Raw genomic sequence first — 21,312 nt, 5'->3', positions numbered from 1 at the left:
TCAGAAAAGACCTTTGCCTCCTTTCAGTTACTCACCCTGATATAAGGGTTGCAGTGAGGATTACCTCATCTTTGTGAAGTCCTCTGAAAATATAAAGGCATTAAAGGCATAGGAAGTAGATCTTTGTTAAGCTTTAGGTGAGTTATGAACTCCTGCATGCCCACAATTTGGAGACACTTTTAAGGTGCTTACTGTACAAATGGAAATGGAGATGTGCAGTTATTAGAGCGCACTGCAGAAATTAATTCTTTTACTTATCAAAACTTCTTGACATGTCACCTGTTCAACAGAGGCAGCTGTGCATAAATACTTTTCAAAATGCCATTCCCACCTGCCAAAAAACAAAATACAGCTGTAGTAAAAGAACAGACATTAGCACGTATTTGTAAAACACACTCCCTAAAAAAATTCCAGTGTTGCTGAAGCTTTGTAACCATACTTTAACTAAATTATTTTTTTCAGAGGCTGAATATACTCCAATATCCTGCTAAGAAAAACTGTGATAGAACAGGCAAAGTTTCCAAACACAAAGGCCTTTAAGTTCTAAACACTTTACTGAAGCATTCAAAATATAATTTATAGGAGTTCTTATCAATTTAAGAGCAATACCATTATAAAAAGCAAATAATAGTGCAGTCCTTAAATTATTTAGTTGCTTTGTATTTTTAATTTTAGGGCCTAAAATTCTACAGATTCTAAATCTACAAATTTAGAAACCTACCCATTGGCATCCAGATTTGAAAAATAAATTGTTGAGAATATCAAGGTCACAGGAAAACAGGAAAGCTGACTTGCCATTTCTTTATCCAAGCTCTGAGCAATGCTCCCGGAGAAGCAGAAGTATATGAACATGTAATCAGAGTAAAAGAACCCAGAACCCAAAGAAATCCACAAAGAGTAACCAAAAATAAAAAGCACATTATGAACAAATAATAAAAAGAGCTGTTTGGGTCATGCTATTTTTTTCAAGATGTTATTAAAACAACTTCTGTCATATATGATGAACTGCCTGCTCAAAAAAACAAACAAAAAAAAGAAAAAACAAAAAACCAACGTTCACATGTCCAGATCTATTTCCATGAGAGTCTCAACATATTTTCAAGTTCAACAATTTTTTTTATACACAAAAACAGAATCAAAATCAGACTGTCACAAGTAAGTACAAATAGGCCTATAGCATCTTTTGATTCTATCGACTGTTGGCAAGGTTGGCACTTCTGTATATTCTGGATTTTCCAATCATAGTATGACTTGGACATAGCTCTGGTTCAACAAGAACTGCATTTACAATATAAAATTCAGTAAAAGATTCCTCACTTCTGGTAGTATGAACCCTGAAATAACTGAGCTTTTCTCCAGCTCCCCTTTCTGAACACCAGAGATGGTTCATCCAATTCCAGGTTCCCAGAACTGTTGCAGATAGATAGCAACAAATGCTTACACAATGCTCTTACCTTGACAGTGTTACAGGGATTATCCCATCATGGGACTGATACAAAAACAGTCTGATGTTCTTGATATGTGAGTATCAAGAACACACAATAAGTATGGTTGGTATGATGAATAAGGCTAATTTTGAAAAGGCCTGAAATTGTCTTTGCCTTTCTCTTCCAAGTCAAATATCAAAGTTCTTGGCACTTTGTGTGCTAGTGAATTTTATAGCCCATCTCATCCCATTCAGTGCTAGACAATCACTGCTTACATCATACAGGGAACAGCTCCCACATTTCTTCTACCCCAAACAGTCAAGTGATGGAGGAAAAATCCATAAAAATGTGAGAGTCATGGGGAAGAACTGCAAGAACTATGGACTTCAAATGAAGCTAAAATAGAAAAAAAAAGCTAAAGGAGGTACTTCTTCATGGAAGTGTTAAGCTGGGATACTCCCTTCCGCAAATTGTCTTGGACATTTGGACAAACTGATGAAAGGAAGCTCCTAAAAAAGCCGTTAAACACAAACACGCTGCCTCTGCTCAGGTGCATCCTGAGCCATAAGTCACAAGAGGCTACAAGAGTGGTCTGGGGTGCCTGTCCTTATAGACCTGTCCTGTCCTTATACTCTGCCCTAACCATCCATTCTTGGCCACTGGTATGGCCAGCCAGCATGTCCACATGAGTCAACTGATCCAACTGTAAATGCAGATAAATGCAAGCTACCTCACATTGGAAACATATATAAAAGGAATCTGTTGCCCTCCTGGTGCTCAAAACATGGGAAATTAGGGCTCTATGAACAGCAGAACAGGCAGCACAGAAAAAGAGCCCATATTGCAACACACTGTAGGGATAGTAAGTGAGCAAACTTAAAATGGATTGCATGCTGATGAAACTAAAACATGCAAATACTGTAGTCACATCCTGGGAGGATGGGAAATGCAACAACAGCATGGGGAAAGACTGCAATTTTTTTTTTAAGAGATGACAGGGCACAGAGGAGGAAGCCATCATAGCTGAAAGGAGAAAGAATGTGGAGTTGGCTAAAATGGAGCTAAAACAGTTGTGTATAAGGGCAGCGCCGTCAAAAAATACAGAGCTAAGAAAACCTCCAGAAGGTTTTTCTGGCCCTCTCATTGTGCTCCACACAACTTGTCTCTGACGAACAGAGAGACACTTCTATTTTGACAAAGCAGGCAGAGCACACAGTACAGAAAGAATTAATAAAAGTCCCTGGCACACATAGGTGTAATTTGTTTTCTTACTCTAGGTCTGAAGCTTAGTGGAAGCTGGGGGAAGTGCTCTGATGCTCCCAGGTGAGTGGGCTTGAGGACTACATGTCCAGTGATCTGGATGTACAGTTTTTGTTCAGCACAGAAAGTGTACAACTGCAGAGAGGCATAATGGGGTGAAGACAGAAGGGAAAGGTGAAGGGCCTTGTCTGACAGCAGGGACCATTTCCCTTGTCATTGCCTCCCTTGCACATCGTGACTGCAAAAAAACTGGCAGTCCAATGCCTTGATCCAGTTTCTCTTCTCTTAAGACATCTTTACCCACCACCTCCAACATCTAACCAAGTTAGCCATGTGCTTCAAATACATCTTTAGAAGCAGGAAATTGGCTTCATATTCTGCTTTGCCAGAGCTAAATTCAAATTGCCTTTCATGTGCTCCATGTGACTTAGGAACTATCATCAGTTTTCTAAATCCCATAAGCAACAAGCAAACAAGCATTAGCACTGCAACAGTAGATATTGGCATCCTAAAATATCAAGCAGCACCTTGTTCTCCTCTACACCACATTACTGATAACCTAGCATGTCCTCGCCCTGTACTTCCAGTCTCTCGAGTGACGTCCAGAGCTGTGGGAAGCAAGTCGCCAAAGGACAGCTTCTTGTGCGCTGCGTGTGAACATGACCTTCACAACTGCTGTGGTCCCAAAAGCTCAGGTAAACGAAGTTAGGACAAGTGGTTTATTTATGCCTAACCATCTCTAAATTAAATGCCATTGGAAAGAGAAACACCAATGGAAAGAAGAAAGAAGAAGGAAAGTCACATAAAATACTACCAGAAGTCAAGTCTACTGCTCCCATTATACAGGAGATCAACTGCTGGCTTCGGTTCATGCTCAGATGACTCCTCATTTTCCAAAATGAATAAGGGAGTAACTGTTTAACTTTTATGAGTAGCCATTCACACACTGAAGGGCTAGAAGTATTTTATCCTTCCATCCTTCCTCCCCAGCTAGTGCTGAGGCCAAGGCAATAATAATTGTCTTTTTTCCTTCCAGAGCGAAACAGATGAATCTGACAAAGAGGTGAAAGATAGTTAGCCGGAGAGAGACAGAGATTGTTTAACAGCTGGAATCAGAAATGTGGAGACTTAAGCCTATCAGTATATTTCCAGAGATGTGTATAATAATAGCAGTTGAGAGCTTTTATAGCTACACAAATCTGTCAAACATCACTTCAGTGATATTTCAGGAGGGAATTGGGCAAAAAGGTTTTTGCAGAGACTTAGGGGAGTTCTGTCGCACCTGATCTATTTGGTACTGCTTTTAAGTACTGCAACAGCGCCTACATGCCCAAGACAGAAAAGGGAGTGCTATCAGGCAAACACAAGTTGAATTACAAAAAGACAGCAACTCTTCTGGGGCATCCTAAAACCCCTCCCCCCTCAAATCACACTTTTGGTGTTAGTGTTGGATGAGGAAACTAGACTTGGAAAGAAGCAGAGCTGAATGACACAAGACAGCTCAAACTATGAAAAAAACCCTCTGAACTAGAAGAAAGTTTCTGTCTGAACTGACAAATTCATGTTTATATTGGAAAAAATGACTACCTTCAAAACATAACCTAATTATTGCAGCCACCAGCACAGAACTGAGGACTTAAAGACCCTGAACAAAACAGGGCAGCATGTTTTATTTGTAAGAAAGCCATACTAAGGTTGTTTATTACTTTCAATATTAAGTTCTTACGAAAAAAGCTCAGGTTTTATTCATACTGCATGTATTTTTGTAATACACACTGGAATTACAAAATTCTACAAAAAGCAGATCAGTTTTTAAAACATTGCTTCAACTGGGATGCACCAAGGGTCTCACCTAATTTGCATGTACATGTAGGCATATTTTATTCAAAGATTTACCTATTTTTGTAAGCCTTTTCTTTCTTCTCTCCTTGCTAGTGGAACAAAAATGGCTCAGGTACACAGTTACTAAAACCTTGGTGGTGGGGTGGGTCCTTTCTCTCACCCTGAGCTTCATCTTTTTCTCGAGCCGAGGAAGTGCACAGACAGGCTGCCCTTTAGGATGACTTGGCTTCAGCATCACCCTGCAGCCAGCTGCCCATTTAGGCTTGTACTTGCTTATCCCAGTTCTGCCGCTTCTTCAGTTAAACACTGCTTAGGTCAAAAATAAGCTGGCTAACCAGCAAATGACCTCGCCAAGATCCCAGCTTAGCTTCTGAATCCCTAATATCGATCTTTATAACATKTGCCTCTTAAGAGGTGTCAGGGCACTTACTGATCTTTGTTCCCACATATGTTCCCAGACAAAGTGACAGCTGTACAGCAAGTGCATCAGTTATCCCATTACCTTTTATTCTCAGCATGCAAAAAGTCTCCAGAAACTGCCACCGGTACAGTTTCTGACCTGTGCCCACTCCCTGTGCTCCCCCTCTGCTTTACTGAGTATATTTGATGGATTAGCAATGACATCCAGAAAGAAAAAAATGCCATGAAAGGGCAAAAAGCAAACAAACCCTGCTCAGCTGGGCTAAGCAGTGAAGGCTTGCTTATTCCTGCCTCTTTCCAATACTGGACCAGACAACATAGCATGGATGCCAGCAAACAGTCATATTCCCCAAAAAACCCCATTTATTATGAGTTGGCCTCACTACTTCTAAAGGTGCATCCACTGTACCAACTGCACCAGCACCAGACCTGGAGAAAAAAAAGAAAAATCAAAACCCAAAGCACTTTGAACAACAAATAAGACAACAGGTTTGCCTGCAGTTGCCTGCAGACCTAATTTGGAAATTAGCATTAAACATCTAATTGAGAGGTATACAACATGAATCTTGTAGGATTGTGACAGTGTGGCAAATCAGACAGGATGACATCTTAACCTGAAGCATAGTTAAACTTAGTTTAACTTGGCGTAGTTAAAATATACCTCAAACATTACTTTCAAGACCCTGAAAACATATCACAAACAAGAGAAAGGAAGAGACTTCAGAGTTTGTAAGAGTAACAGAGTTATTACTCGAGCTGTTAAATTGCCCAGGCAAAAAGTCCAACTCGAAATAACTTAAGGGTTACAACTTTACAGGCAGGATGACTCTGAAAAAGGCAGGACCAAATGTTGAACAAGTCAATTCTTCATCATCTCAGGAACAGCACTCCCACAATAACAATAGTGTTCATCCTGGGCATAGATTTTAGGTACCCTGAATGCCAACAGAGGTCTTGCTTCCATCAAAAACTGCTGCTTCCTTGACAACCATGTACAAGAAAAGTTTTAAACTAGGCCTTTTTTAAAAAAATAAAAGAATACTTGCTAAGATCCTGGCTTCTCTTTGGGTTCTAATTTTTCACACATTCTGATCAAGTGGCCGCTGCTATAAATGAAACATCCATCCAGCCATTCTTTGGCTTTCTTAATATTCTAAGTTGTGAAAAATGAACAGACTGTTACTTTTCTATTTTTTAAGTACTTAACATATTGCCAGCTTAATGGCCATTGCCAAGCTGCATTTGGAAAGGGTTTGGTCACTGAAATTGAACTGTTGTAAATGACAAAGCAATAGCAAAATAACCAAAAAATTGTTCAAACTGATCCTCTCAGAAAACACAGAATGAATACTGGCATCTCATATAGTGAATATGAGCTGCAAAAGAATTTCCTACTGAAATCATCAAGATTAGAAGACAAAGCACTTTGCTTAAACAAAGTAGAGCTTTTAATAGATAATTGAGGTAACTTTAGTTTTCAGGTGTTCTGCTAAAGGACACAAACCCACACATTTGTTGAGAAGGAGATAAAGTGATGCAGAATACCTACAAAATATTAGAGAGCACTAGTTTCCTCAGAAAATATTTCCAAGAATATCTTAGAGCTATTCCGAACATGATCTGACCAAGATGACAACCAGATTCAGTATTCCCTTCTCACTTCCCAAAAGAATACATGAAGTGGATAAAAGAGAGACCAATTATTCCTAAAAGGAGGGAGTATGTGCCAAATTGTTTTAAATGAAAACCACAAAGAAGCAACTGAAGGCTGCTCCCAGAAGCCATTGCAGGCAAATACTAGCTGGAATCTGACAGCAGAATATCCCTCTTGAAAAAATGTAGTTTTATAAACTACCAACAACCTCATCTGTTGTGCACTTGCCTTCCTGAGTGCCTCAGCTACTGGCATGGGCTCCAGGACACTGGGTTTCATGTGGGTTTGATTTGATCTGCTAGGAACAGACGAAATTTCTCTCTAACATTTCTAACAAAGGGAACCAGCATTTTAGATGCAGTTTTCATATATGCATTATAATCTCCTACAGCGTTTTTTCTGTCTCTTAAACGCGGGAGCCATCCTTTATATATCTCACATCGCGCCTTTGCTTGTCTCCAAGGATCTGACACATTCTTTCAATGTTTTCCTGAGCATTCAGTAATAAAACTTGAGCAGGCAATTTCATCAGAGGAAAGAAGAGGAAAATCAAATTAATTTTGCATCAGGTAAAGCAGAGCAAACTACATCCTCTTGTGAAGAAGAAAATAGCATAGATCTCATGCTGCTTCCAAAGCTGTCCCTTAATCTGAGAACTGACTTGGTGCTTCTGCTTAATATTTGCGCACTGGAAACTGAATCCTAGTAAGCTTAAAAGGCTGGTAAGCCTTCACTCCCACTGTTTAGCAGAGGAGATGGAGCTGAAGGCAACAGCAGGATACCCAAATGCTGGCCTCTTGAAGTGCTTTACTCTTTCACTTTCCACAGAAGTACAATAAAAATATAAAAATCCTGTGAGGTGAAAAAAAAATCCCTGGCTTTGATAAGTAAAAATAAAACAAACAGGGGAATGTGGTATCAACAGCAGATCCCTTCCAAATGCTAGAAAATGTGTGCACTGTCAAAATAATAATTTAAAAAGAAATTTAAGTTCAATGGCTAGTACCTTACTTCCCTACATCTACTGCTGGTTCTCCTCTTCCACATTTTTATTACCTTGGCAAGGCTGCATATATTTAGGTGCTTTGCCATTATAACCCCCCAGAGAAATAACAAAAAACTCAAGTCTATGCGCATGTAAAGAGGCAGAAGATTGTGAAAAGAAATAAATAGGAAAAAAAACATGTATTTGTTTTCGCCCACAGTACAATTGATGTAAACATAAGGAAGTATAAACAATACAGAATGTGTAGACTTAGGGAAGTATAATCAGCCAAATTGCTTCAAATCTTTTCTTGGAAGAGTAATAGAATTTGATACCAAAGCTACTAAGTACTTCCTCCTTGGTAACAGTAAATATGTAATTAACAGCAAGCAGTTTCGTTGATCTTCTCTATTGTCTAATGCTACCAGTGGGATAATTTTCAAAAGCCTTTCATTCGGTTTGTTCTTAACTTGGTCTGGAACAATTACATAAAAATAAACTGGGTAGTTTTCAAAAAACACACCATTGTTGATTTTCTACAGGGCTATCCTGGGTCCTATAAACCAGGTGTTGCTATAGCATATTGGAAATAAAAAGCAACATTTCTGAATTTGTTTAAGAGAGATTATGTATGCTACAGTACCTCGCTGAGTTCATGCAAGAGAGCTTCTTCCCAATGTTTTAATTGGCACTTTGCTTCTTTTACAGCTTGTTTGGCTAGACGGCATACACAAAGTAGTTGCTTAAAGTGTAGCTTAGAGCATTATAAAACACATCTTTACAGGAAATAAGAACATTTATTTGATAATTGCCATGACAACTTGGCCACGTTGGATTCAAAAACCATTACGTTTTACAGTTGCGAGACGCTGAGTGCTTTCCGCCTGCAGGTACGCAGAGCAGCGAGCAGCTTGCGGAGCCACCCGGAGGCACCTGCTGTGGGTGCCCCGTGCCCCTGCAGCCCCCGTGGCATGCGCAGGGCGCCGGGGGTGCAGAGCCTCCAGCCCCCAAGGGGGCTCAGCCGCACATCTTGAGTCACCTTCGGGAGCCTCACAAAAAGTATTCAGAGCAGGTTTATCGGCCGGAGGTTTCTCGGGCTGAGCACCCACTCTGGTTACAAGACCATTTTGGGTGAAAAAATGAGGGTCAGTAACAGACCTGAGAATGCAGGAAGGATAGAGAATGACCTAAACTGCAACAACCAGAAAAGACTTATTCAACAAACCCCAAATATTCTATAGGAACATGTTGACTGTTGGCTCTTTTTGACAAAATCAAAAAGGGAAGCAGGATGTAGGCTTGAAGCTGTACAGATAAAAGGATGGCTGCTTCCCGCAGTTAGGATTTCATAGTTCCTAGACATTCAGGGAATAACTAAAATGTAGTTTGGTTAGCCTCAAATTAAGTCTCTCTTGCAGGAAACCTGGAAATGTTGACCTTTTGCGATAATTTTGCAGTAATAATATGTTTGAAATTAGTACATTCGCATTTTGGGAAGAATTTATTTTTAAGGAATGAGGAAGAAAATAAGGAAAAAGAGAAGGAAACAAACATTCTATCATAGAAAGAAGAATTTCCATTTTTTAAAGTAGTTTTTCCCTGCCACTATTAAAATTCAAGTCCATTGCCATGGAGAAATCAGATGATCCAATTAGGAAGTTTGCATATGCTTTTTTTAACTGAAGAGGTGCAGGAGAACTGTATATATTAATAGGCTAATTTATTTGAAAATGTTTCTTTATGCTGCTGATAGCTTTCCCAAAACCACTCCCTTCTTACTCCTCTTCTGTTTATCACTGCTGAGAGCAACTAAATCATTGTCTTGCTTGCCAAGCAAGATTTTTCTTTAAAATGAGGTAGTACTCCCATCCATGACACTTGAGGCTGTTTCTATAAAGTCTTAAGATTCTGCAAGTTTAGAGAAAGTTTATGACAAAGTTAAACAATACAAAACACTTCTTTTTAGTGGCAGGTAAGCATTAGCACTTTGTAAACCACAAGTGAGTACTGAAAAGCAATTTGAGCATGCACACATTTCAACAAAATAGAGCCAGCAGGTTGATACTGCATACCAATCGTGAGCTATGCTTTTCCCTTTTAGCTTCATTCATTGGGGCATTTTTTAATGACAAGCAGATGAAGGGATACATGCAAGGGAGTATAACAAATCATTTCTTCAAAGGGTAGATTTTACACCTCTCAAAACACTTACATCATATATAATGTTTTTTAATACATTGAGGGCTATGTAATGACAGAGCAATAATACCTGGGTCTGCAATGCTCAGCACCTTGATATCAGTAAATTTAAACAGGTTTCTTGAAAAATGATCTGCCACCCAAAACCAATGTAGAATCTAAAAGTCACCTTTGACTCATCTTTGTAGTATTGCTTTCAGAAGTCCAACTGATGTGCTTTTGAATTTCATGAGACCAAAGGAAAGAAATCATAATGTCTGCATCCAAGGTATCCCGCATGCACACCTACCAGATACCATTAAACAAACATACCACACCCATAGGCTGCTCTTTGATTCATCCAAATGGATTTGCTTAATTCAAGCTGACTACTCAACTGATTAGACAAGGTCTCTTGGATAACACTCGTGTTGGCAGTAACATTTGCCAAGTGGGACAGCAGTATTTTAAGCTGAAATTGAGCATAGAGTTGCAGATTGCTAGAGACTGTGGAAAAGCTTGTACAAGAGTTAACACAAAAAAGAAAAAACTTTATAAATGGCTCACGATTTTCTCACCCTTTCTTGTCACTGGCAGAGCGCACACCTCAGCCAAGAGACACCCCCGTGCACAAGGTAACCCGCTGCGCAGGATGCAGCCGGCTGAGCTCTGCAGGACATATTGACTGCCTTCCTGGAAGTGGCACTGCCAACGGTGAAAGAGAGGCACTGAGGCACTCACACTGCGGACAAACCTGGCTTTCTGCATCCCTCGAACCCACCTCCCCACTGCCCTCCTGCCCAAGGAGCGGGCAAAGCCATGGGACGTGGCTGTGTCAGCTGGCTGTGGCACCTGAGAGCCTGGTACTGAAAGGCAGCAGCGGCAAAGGGGAGCCTCACGTTAGGAAGGAACTCCCATATACTGTAAAATTAAAAAAAAAAAAAAAGTGAGGAAAAAAAGGTTGGGAACTACCTGTTAATATCATACTTGGTGAGAAGATGTCACTGGCTCTCTATCAAAGCAGCTCCTGGAACGAAAAGGAGACAAACTCAAGACTGCAGCGTTTGACGCACGCTTTAAGTGTTTAGCTGCAACCACCGAGAGCCAGAAAGCACTCAAACTGCTCAAGGGAGAATGTGAAGATGAAAGGAGATATCATTAAGATAATTTTGCATACAAGAGATCAGTGCAAGACAGCTCTGCCTCTAAAAAGAAACAGCAATTTTGTGATCTTTCAAATTAATTTGGATACTCTTGTTGCTTTTACAGAAAGCTTTCCAGAGAAAATTGAAATGGTAAAGGGTTCTTAGACTTGAGAATGATTTAAGGTGATGGGACAATGCTCAAACAATACTGTAACATTTGAAGAGTGAATTAGTTTCATTACCAGGCTCCTTTTTTCCCCCACTAACACTGAATTTTTATGAGTAATTTTGCAAAAATTACCAGAAATGTCCATTTATCTAACAGTGCTCTTTTAAAAAGCTTCCACTGACAGTATAAAACGTAAGCTACTCACAAACATGAAAACTAACAATTGTCAGTGGATTTGTTATGATATTAAAGTTGAAAACAACTAATGAGATGAGTCTGTGAATTCTTGATTGCTCCAGAGAGTTTGTTTCAAACTGGAAACTAACAAGATGAGCAAAGTGAACTAAATCAGAGATGATTTCTTTTCAAAGTCCCAAATTTTAAAATTAAGCAGAAACATGTTTTGTGTCCTATTGAGCAGCAGAGAGCAGCCATCCAAGAGCTGAATACTTTATATTAGAAACAGAGACTACTTGGTTCTCTCAACTAGCAGATTGAGCACAGAACTGGAGATTCCTTCTTAAATACAATTTCAGAAGGATGCAAAATGCCAACTTGTATAAAATGGATAAATATGTGCAGGGCTGGGAACCCAAAGTTAATACTGTTCAGTGCACCCACAATGTTGCATCTTAGATAAGGGAAAATTTGAACAGATGTTACAGCTCCACCTACTGAACCAAGAAGAAAGGATCAGAAGAGGTATAATTAGTCACTGTAATGAACTGGAGAAACTGAGGCTCTATGCAGACCCTGAATTTTGTCTTTTTTTGTCACAGCCATCTCAGATCAGCATTTGGACTCCAGATCATGCAGTGTCAGATACACTAAGCCATATTAAAAAAGAGCAAGGCAACCAGCTTGCCCTACTAGAATCAGCAACCTGCTTTTGAAACTCATATGATTTGCAACAGACCCATTGCTTCATTTACTGTTATTTCCTGGGTAGCACAAAAGCCAAGTTTTGTATGCACAGCCTTTGCTTCAGAAGGATGTTGCCACTCTGGTGGTTTTGAAGAAGTAACAGATGCTCTGTCTATTCAAGGACTGAAATAAATAGCCATTTTGCAGCCCTTTTCTGCCTTTTTTTGTGTATGACAAAAACTAAAGAAAAGGCTGGTCAACATCAAGTTCACATAAATCTAGAGGAACATTTGGGAGGTTAAAAGAAAATCAGTCTTGTAAAGAAAAATAAACATGTAGCTACAGATTTAGCTAATAGACAGCTCTCCTCCTTAATCTGCCAGCAGTAATCATGAGTCAAAAAATGCTATTTCAGTGAATGCTAGTCTCAAAGATATGCCTCATGGGTTCAAAAAGTGGCTCACAGACAGAAATTTGGGTTAGTGTGGAAACTTCTAAGACCACAGCAGATCAACCAAGTATTTCCTACACATTGAGACCATGGCGACTGAGGAGAAATAGCTGACATGCTGAAACATTACTTCTTAATCAATAACTAGTCTTCAATGCTTACAAAGAAAAGCACAAAGGAAGGTGGTAACACAGCGGAATAAGAAAAGAGCAGTACAGATAGCACCATTTCTGCCCATTGCAGGGATCTTTCAGGTGACCAGAAAGAGTTATGCTATCTAAGTCTGAAAGACAGGAACTTTAAATATTGCACCTGAAGCAGTGTAGTGTTCAACAGTATGACAGATATAATACTAGTGATGGGCATTTAGTCCAAAGGATTACCAGAGTCCAGACACCTGCAGGACACTGGCAATAGCATAAGAGGAAACATATAGAACCTGAAACGTCAAAAAGAAATTTAAAAAATAATCTGGATCAAGCAAGAACCAAACAAAAAATGACACCGATAATAATGGGAGCTTGAACACRTGCCTGATGTTTGCCCGTAATAATCAACCAGCTTAAATTGCTGGAAGGATGGTACACAAAAGAAAAAACACTTAAATCAATGGGTAAAGAATTTGGAGTCAGGCTCCTTGAAAGGTAGATTCAAGTGTGTGCTTCTTGGTCCCCCATATAGTGCGTTTTACTTGCCACTTGTCTGTATAAAGGAACTTTCTTGACAAATCCAGTCTGAAGTGCAGTTTTGGATCCTAGTCCAGACAACGGAGGAAGCTAGTCGGCAAGGGGCCAGTCCTGAAAAAGCCAAGAGTGGATGAAGATGGCAGTTTCCATAAACACAAAGAGACGAGAATTATGAATCAAAGATTTATAGCATAAATAGCTCCTCTTCATCCTTGACTCTTAAGAGCTCTGTCGATGAAGACAAAGAGGTATAAAACCTGTGATCTCTTAAAAGCAAAAACCTGAAGAAACCCAAACATCCACATTAAGGTTGTTGAACAGTGATGACATCAGCATTCAGTCTGAAGTCTTCAGAACTGATGTTTTTGGTGGAGGAACTGAAGGGCAGAGGGAGCAGACAGGTTTTAGCTGACATGAACAACAGGCATAAGAGATGGTGCATGTCATGCAAAAGGAAAGCAGAGAGAGGTTCAGTCCCTGAGAAAACGTTCAGTGGAAGCAAAGGAAGAAAAACCAGGGTGCAGACAACTCTGTGATGGAGTTTGGCCCCAGGACTTGGCTTGTCCAGGCCTTGCACTGTCCAGATTGTTGAAAAGCAAAATGAGTCTGAAGAAGACTTCTGACACCTGCAGAGAACAGACTGACAAAGGAACCAAAAAGCAGCAGAGATCTCCTTAGGAGGTCTGGGACCAGATCACAAATGCCCTAATTCAACCCCGTTGTCACAAACAGTGGTCTCCATTTTTATGGTTTGAAACAGACGTAAGATATACAGCACCAACTTACTCGCAGCAGAAAACAAAAGACAAAATTTTCTTCCTGGTTTCAAGAGGCTGAAATTCCCCAGCACCAAATGGCGCAACCAAATTGACTGTTTGCTCCATTTCCGTGACTGAAAAGGGTACAGAATCAATTCACGAATTAAAGGCAGCGCTATCCAGAATCACTAAGATTGATCCTTCTTTGACACCTTTCAGCCACCTTCCGCATCCTCCGCCTTCAAATAAATTAAAAGATTTTGGAACAGCAGAAATTAGCAGGGTGAGTAAAAAGGAGCAGTCATATACCATTTGCATGATGCCCTGATCTCATGGGTGAGAGTGCTATTRTATGGAATTGATTAGACTTCATTATATTCTAATATCACGTTTGCAATTTGTAACAAATATAAGAATGTGGCAGCACATTATAAGATCTGAAGAGATTTGGATTTCACAGGAAAAAAGGACCAAGAGCAAATATAATGCATTAACAAAGAGAAATGGCAATTGGTACTTAAAATAGAACAAATCACAGAAAAGTCCATTAAATATAACCGAAAACCAGGATAATGGGCTTAATATGTAAAAGTGATCAGACAAAGAAGGGACATGCAAATGAAATGAATATAGCACTAAAAAGTGGTAAGACACTGAAAATGATGGAAAAAGTGAATATTATCACTAAACACACATTTAGAACAATAGAATAGGCATAGTTTATTTTCAGGAGGAGTGATATTTTTGGTGCCTCAGAAATGATTTTTGTATTTATCTAGCATCTGCAACGCAGGTGGCATTACACGATTAATAATGTTGCAGGAGATTCCAATCACAAAGTGGTGTGTACTGTGGCACTGCAGCAACGCTGTGTCTCACAGGCTCTCCCTTCCCAACACTGAACAATTGTAAGTGACTTCCCGAGTTCACTTATAAGATAGCAGTTGACTTGCAGCATGTATGCTTTTTGCAGAAGAAACTAAAATGCTTATATTCCTGCAATCCTTTCTGATCCAGAGTGTTTTCCAATTTAAAATAGGAAACCTGCAGCAACTGATTTCTTGACATGACTTAACAGGCAGCCACCTTTCTGGTTCAGCATAGCATCTTGAGACTTCAAGCAACAGCAAGTGACTCCTGAGAGCAGAAGCTAAAGATTTCACTGTGTTAATACCACAACACTGCCACATTTGCTTTCCTTCAAGCCAGCACTCTTTAGCATCTCTTTATTCATCTTGACTTCATGCTTAACATTTTGCAAGATGTCACCCCCACTTTGATATCTTTCCCCCTACCAAGTGTCCCTTTCCAGTTCTATGCATAGTGCCTTCTACTATGCTCAGCAGTTCACTATATATATATATCTTTTTTTTTTTTCAGCTTAAATGTCTGCAAAATTCACACAAATACTTGGTAAGGTAATAAATTTGCTTAAACATTTGTAGTGTCAAAACAAATTGTTTACAGTCAGATTTGAAAACTTTACCAGGGAGGATCAGTTACTTTACTCTTGTTGAACAGTTATCACAAATAAGCAGTTATCACAATTAGAAAAAGAAGTAGGAGAAGTGGTAACAGCAGTGGAAAGAAAATTATCATGACCCCAAACACCTTAGTATAGGTATCTAAGAAAAGTGAATTACCTGAGAGAGCCCTTAGTCAGGCTCAGCAGGATATTAAAACAAAGGCATAGAGCAAAGGTTACTTGTGACCCACTAAGGCAGCCACTGTGCAAGTCTAAAACGACTGTATCAGTAGAGAGAAGCCACACATTTGTAGTCCACAGTTTCAGAAAGCTGAATTGAAGCACCTGATTCAGTGACGTTAAAATTTTGTATTAAGGAAAGGTAAAGTCATCATCCGATGCATGCAGCAGACCCCCAGCCTTGTCCTATTTAGGTTGTTCTTTGTAGCGGTTTGCTGAGTTTATAAAGCACTTACTACAAAGCCTTTTCCAAAAAGAACCCTTGTTTAAAAACAGTTGTGAATCATTTATGATATCCAGCTGCATGTATGACAGGTACAATCTGCATCTTACACTGCGGCAAACAAACACATTACAAGCAACAGGTAGAGAAAGATTTTCAGGAGCACTGTGCTGGCCAAATGCTGTTACATGAGAAGACAGAGATAAGGTCAAGGTTAAGTGCTTCTGAAAAATCTACTTTTAGGCTCCATACTGCAATGTCATAAAGGAAACAAGACAAGAAGAATTGCAGCTAAGCAGCAGTAAGCTTAAATCTGATAAAATTGCAGAAAGACAGACCAGCGCAAAATGAAAAACATAGCTTATCATCCAAGGAACATCAACCATGGAACAAGCATGCCAAAATTTGTAATTCATCAGTGCCAACACCTTAAGACAACTGGAACCAAGTATTACTAAGGACTTGCTTAAAGCTCCTCTACTCACAGGAGCCACGGCACCAGCATCTATCTGCCACAGCCACCGGCTGTAATGCAAGATTATCTCGGATAACACTTTTTTTTTGTGCTGAACCAGAGTCTATCAGATGTAGGCTGAACACCAGGGAAACCCCAGATTGCTCTATGCTAACCACTAGCACTTGGTGATTCCAATATCTTTATTCAGAAAAACTATTTTACATGCTGGCAGGATACTTTACCAGAGCCTTTGTATCTACAGCTCATCTACAACACCAGCCAAGAAAAATGACTCAGCAGCCTTTTATATATTATCACCTGTGCTACGGACTACAGAACCAATGATCAATCTTTCCATAAAGATCCTGTGTTAACAACTTAGCTGCTAAATAGTTGATTGCTTCAGCTTGTACACTTAGTCAGAGTGTCTCTGCTGATATTTGAGAGAGCTGGATCAGGTCCCAACATGAATGGGAACTTGTCCACTAATTAGGCATGGAAAGATTTACTTTAGGAGCAATTCTGCATAAATGATGTGTTAAAAGATTAAGGGGCCATTAAAAAAAAGCTACATAAGTGACCTATAATCTTACATTGCAACTTTTATACATGTTGGAGACACTCAAGAAAAAAAAAAAAAAAAGGACCTTTTAAGGTGATTATATTTTGTACCATGTCTGCTGCCCTAGGTTGCAGTGACTGCCAAGCTTTTGTTACAGATGATTACACTAAAGCAGGCTTGCTTGCCAATGTGATTTGAACTTTGCTTAAATTACAAGTCGCCCTGCCATCTAAGTCAATTTCCTGCCATGACAAAAAGGTTATTTAGGCTTTCAAGTGCATTGGTTTGAAAATTAAAATATCTAAGAGTGCAACAATAATGTGGCCTTGCTCACCTGGGTCTATGAAAGAAATAAGGCATGTGTGTTGTCTCTGCCTTCTCAGCTTGAATAAATATTCCCATTCACGAGTCAAAACACAATATAGCTCCATAGGCTCCTCATGACCATCATTCTGGAGGGCCGAAATATTCGACATGCAAGTAAGCTTATTTGCAAACCACAAAACATGAACTCTACCATATGGAGAAAATCAGATGCATAATAAGCAAAGAACACACAGCCAACCCAGAGTCACTAGACTAAAGTGTCCTGGATTCTCACAGTGAGCTTTGTAGGAAATTAAAGGATTTTGTGGATTTTCTTTGGAGTAACTTTGCCAGACCCTTACAAATAAGCTTCAGTTTGAACATTTCCACTAGACTTGAAGCTAACAGAACCAAACACCCATAATATTTGGCTATAAGCAATTTTTATAATGGCATACTGTGGCCACGCAGGATGCAAATTTAACAATCAGTGGGATTTAATGACACACAGATGTAGGCCCAAGACATGACTGTCCAGCAAAGTTATGAAATCACACACCAGGAAATGCTGTACTGCAGGATCCTCTAGAGCATCTAGTATGGACAGTGTAGATAGAAACCCTTTCTAGTTTGAAAAAAATCAGAGCAAAGAGCAAGGTGGAAGTAAGCCTGAGGAGCTGGGAAATACAGAGGCAGTCTTGCTTCTCTACCCTGATTATGTTGCTTTATTAGTTCTTCCCTTTCCTGGCTCACAGATTCCAGCCGAAGCCCTTGGAAGATTCCCCATGAAGGAGAATGCCTGTCTCCAGTGAAGGGAATGAAAAGGGCCTTTCTGTAAATCGTCTTGGTGCTCTCCCTCACTAATCTGAGAGAGAGCAAACCCTTGCTTAGGTCAAAGAAAAGGAGAAAGCTGGGCAGCCCAGCATAGGGAGAGGACATTTAACTAACACAAGGAGGAAGGTTGCCTTCTCTGTATGATCCCATTAGTACAGCATGTAGCATCACTGAAGATGCACCAGTACCTAAGGTACACAAAAGCTATTTTGGAAATATTCCCACATGCCAAACAAAAGAGTAGCTCAATCCAATAGCCATTGAGCTGACCTCAAAATAGTAAAAAACAATGATATCTTCAGCCTGTTCTTCCTTCTCCTGTTTGCTGGGAGCTCTGCTCCATGACCAGAGATTCAGCTGCCTTGTTTTCCCAGTGCTTTGTGCTCACCAGTACTTGCTGCTGAATTCTGCTCAAAAGCATGAGGGAATAAAAGTGGGGACAGTGTGCTCAGAGACCACCACCAACTATCCTGGTTTCTCTGCAGGATTCTTCTTTCATAACTTCTGTTCCTTGTGGGTTTTCACACCTTCCCTTGGCCTCCAGATACCTTCTTTCTGTTCAGCCCATTTTGCTCCCTGTAGGATCAAGATTTCTAAGGCATCCCTTCTAGAAATTCAGTACTGTATCAGGATTCACTGTCATACCTGACATTCTCCCTGGCTAAATGGCAAAAAAAGTCACCAAAAAAAAAAAAAAATCCCAGCAAGTTTAAACTTTTTTAAAAAAATGTCACTGGATGATACATAAGGCAGTGAGTTAACAATGCTCTACAAAAATTAACTGAAAGCATAGTTCTCATGGGCCTATACTGAAAACACAAAAAAATAAAATAAATAAAAGATTCTGCCCTAAATAAAGCATACCCTATTTCCAGTGGGTCTTCCTCTGTTTTTAGAGCTGAACATGCCTCTTTCTTTCTTTCCTCTAGCTAGTGCTTGTCAAAAATTCCTAGCTAACACAGGCAGGAGTAGATGTCTTTTTTTTAGAAAAACACATTTTCTGAACTGTTCACTCAACACATTAAGAAATAGGTAAGAGTATTGCCAGAATGCCACCCTGTTTCATTCCCACAACCAAGTCTCCTCACTACCTTTCCATATGCCTTTAAAAAAAATTAGCACAGTCATTTCTATGCTATTTTTCACCTCCACAGGTGTTACTAGTTTGCCATAACAACAGATCCTTCCTCCTGCTGTGTCTGCTAGAGATATTAACCCAGCATACCAGTGAAGCTGTGCCACCTGTCTGGCAGCCCAGCGTTTAGAATAGCTCTTCCATTGGTTTCCAGATATAGTCTGGGCTCTCCACTGTGCTTAATTTTTAAATATTAAATAAAAATTAAAGTTCCTAGAGAAAAATATTCATCTTTTAAACAAGCATGAAGAGGTGGTGGGGGGATGCACTCTGAGGTCTCTTTCCAAATCTTGCCTCTTTTAGATTCCTGGACCATCATGACTGGAATACTACATTTCTATGTGGATTCAGACCAAGACACTGGGAGGAGGAGCTGAGGAAAATGATGGAGAACTTCAAAGTATTTGGAAAATCAGACCTGTAAAGGAAAACAAACAAACAAACAAACAAAATCAAAAAACCTCTGTCGTGTAAGGCACAAGCTGAAAAAGGGTTCTTGCATCATGTGTTAGGCTCTGTAAAGACACTAAGAAAAGCCCACACCAAAGGCAGGTGAAGGACACAAACAATTATGTCTACATGTATTCTTCTCAGAATATAGTAGGTCTGATTTCTTTTGTAAGAGCTCAAGTCATCTGCTCTGGCTTTTGACTCAAGTATTTTACCAGCGTTAAGCATGACCATATAGAAATTTATGCAACTGAATTCTATAAAAAGCCATGAATGTATGGCAACCCAAACAACACTTTGTTGTTACTGTGTGCAGTAACAATAGTCTTTATATGCAGTAATGCTATTGTATGCTACCATAAAATCATTGTAAAAATTTCAGCACTAAAATGGTAGCTTTTTGTACCTACCTCTTACACCATAGGTGTCATCAAACTGTTGCATTAATTCACTTTTTAAAGGAAAGCATTTCAGAATGACTGACATCTCCACAACACATTTTTCATGATAATCTGTGATAGGCTCTCTAGTACTTGATGACCACAAAGGTATTGGGAATACTATCTAAAATAATAAAAAGTATAATCCCTGAAGTATTTTTTCAAGACTAGGAAAAAAAAATTCTTGCTATTGGACTTTTTTTTTGGGTGGTGGGGGGGGAGAAGTCATAAATGAGAGAATTACCCTCAAGATAATTAGCCTTACAGAAGAAAGAAAGAATTGTAAGGAGTTTTTGTTAGGGGAAATAAAATCATAGAAGTGATCTGGTGACAGTTACAGTTTTCATTATATTGATCTTAGGTTTGGGAAGTAGTTCTAAAATGTATATTGTGACTCCTATTTCTGCAGAGATCTTTTCAAGGACTAGGTCTAGAAAAAGCAGTAAAAATGGCTGAACACCCAGCTAACAATCTATGAAAATCAGCTATAAACCTTGTAAAGGAATTGCCCTAACTGTTTTATTGTCGTAATCTTGCACTCTGAAGAACTGTGTTCAGTTCCATTCTCTGCCGCGTATTTCCTCAATGCCTATCAGAAAGAAATCAAGTGCATGACTAAATATCAACTACCAGTACCATACTTCTCATAGGGATGCTGTTTTGGAAGGCTGTACTAAAATTTATGAGTAACTCAAATGCTACAGTTGGCCTTCACTGCCAAATTCTCAAAATAGGTAAATCAATGCCTCAGATAAGGAGACCTATAACACCTGAAACAGCTGAACTGCTTCATGAGCTCAAGGAGAAATGACTAAATAAACAGCTGAGAAGGATAATTTACTTTTCCAACAAAAACACTTTTTTTTTTCTTATGAGAAACACAGGAAAACTATAGTGTGTGTTCAGAGCAATAAGATCAAACATTCACATACAGAGAAGTCGCACAGCATTCCTTATCTACTATTCTGTTTGGTACTCAACGCCATCATGTGTGTTGTTGTTACACATATTACTAAAACAAAATCATGCAGAACACTCTGGATCAGACTGTTGCTGCTGTCCACAGCCCTCTATCATGAGGGCTTCTTATATCAACAGCCTCATTACCAAGTTACATATTTGGAGCAGAAAAGTTATCAGAGGCAACATAAAACATAAAACCACATAAAAAACACATTTGAAGTTGAAGTCCATGCTTTGGTGTACTGCAGTCCAGGAAACGCAGTAGGGCAGAAGCAGCAACCCCAGAGGAGAAGCAGCAAGCTCTGCTGCAGCTGCGGTTCCCCATCCCTCATCCCTTGTAATCATGTTATGCAAGCGCTGCACTCACGCTTGTGTTTTTTTCCCCGACACACCTGAAA

The sequence above is a fragment of the Apteryx rowi genome, unplaced genomic scaffold, assembly GCF_003343035.1.
Source record: "Apteryx rowi isolate R43461 unplaced genomic scaffold, aptRow1 scaffold_146, whole genome shotgun sequence".
Lineage (NCBI taxonomy): Eukaryota > Metazoa > Chordata > Aves > Apterygiformes > Apterygidae > Apteryx > Apteryx rowi.
This window is presented reverse-complemented; position numbering follows the sequence as displayed.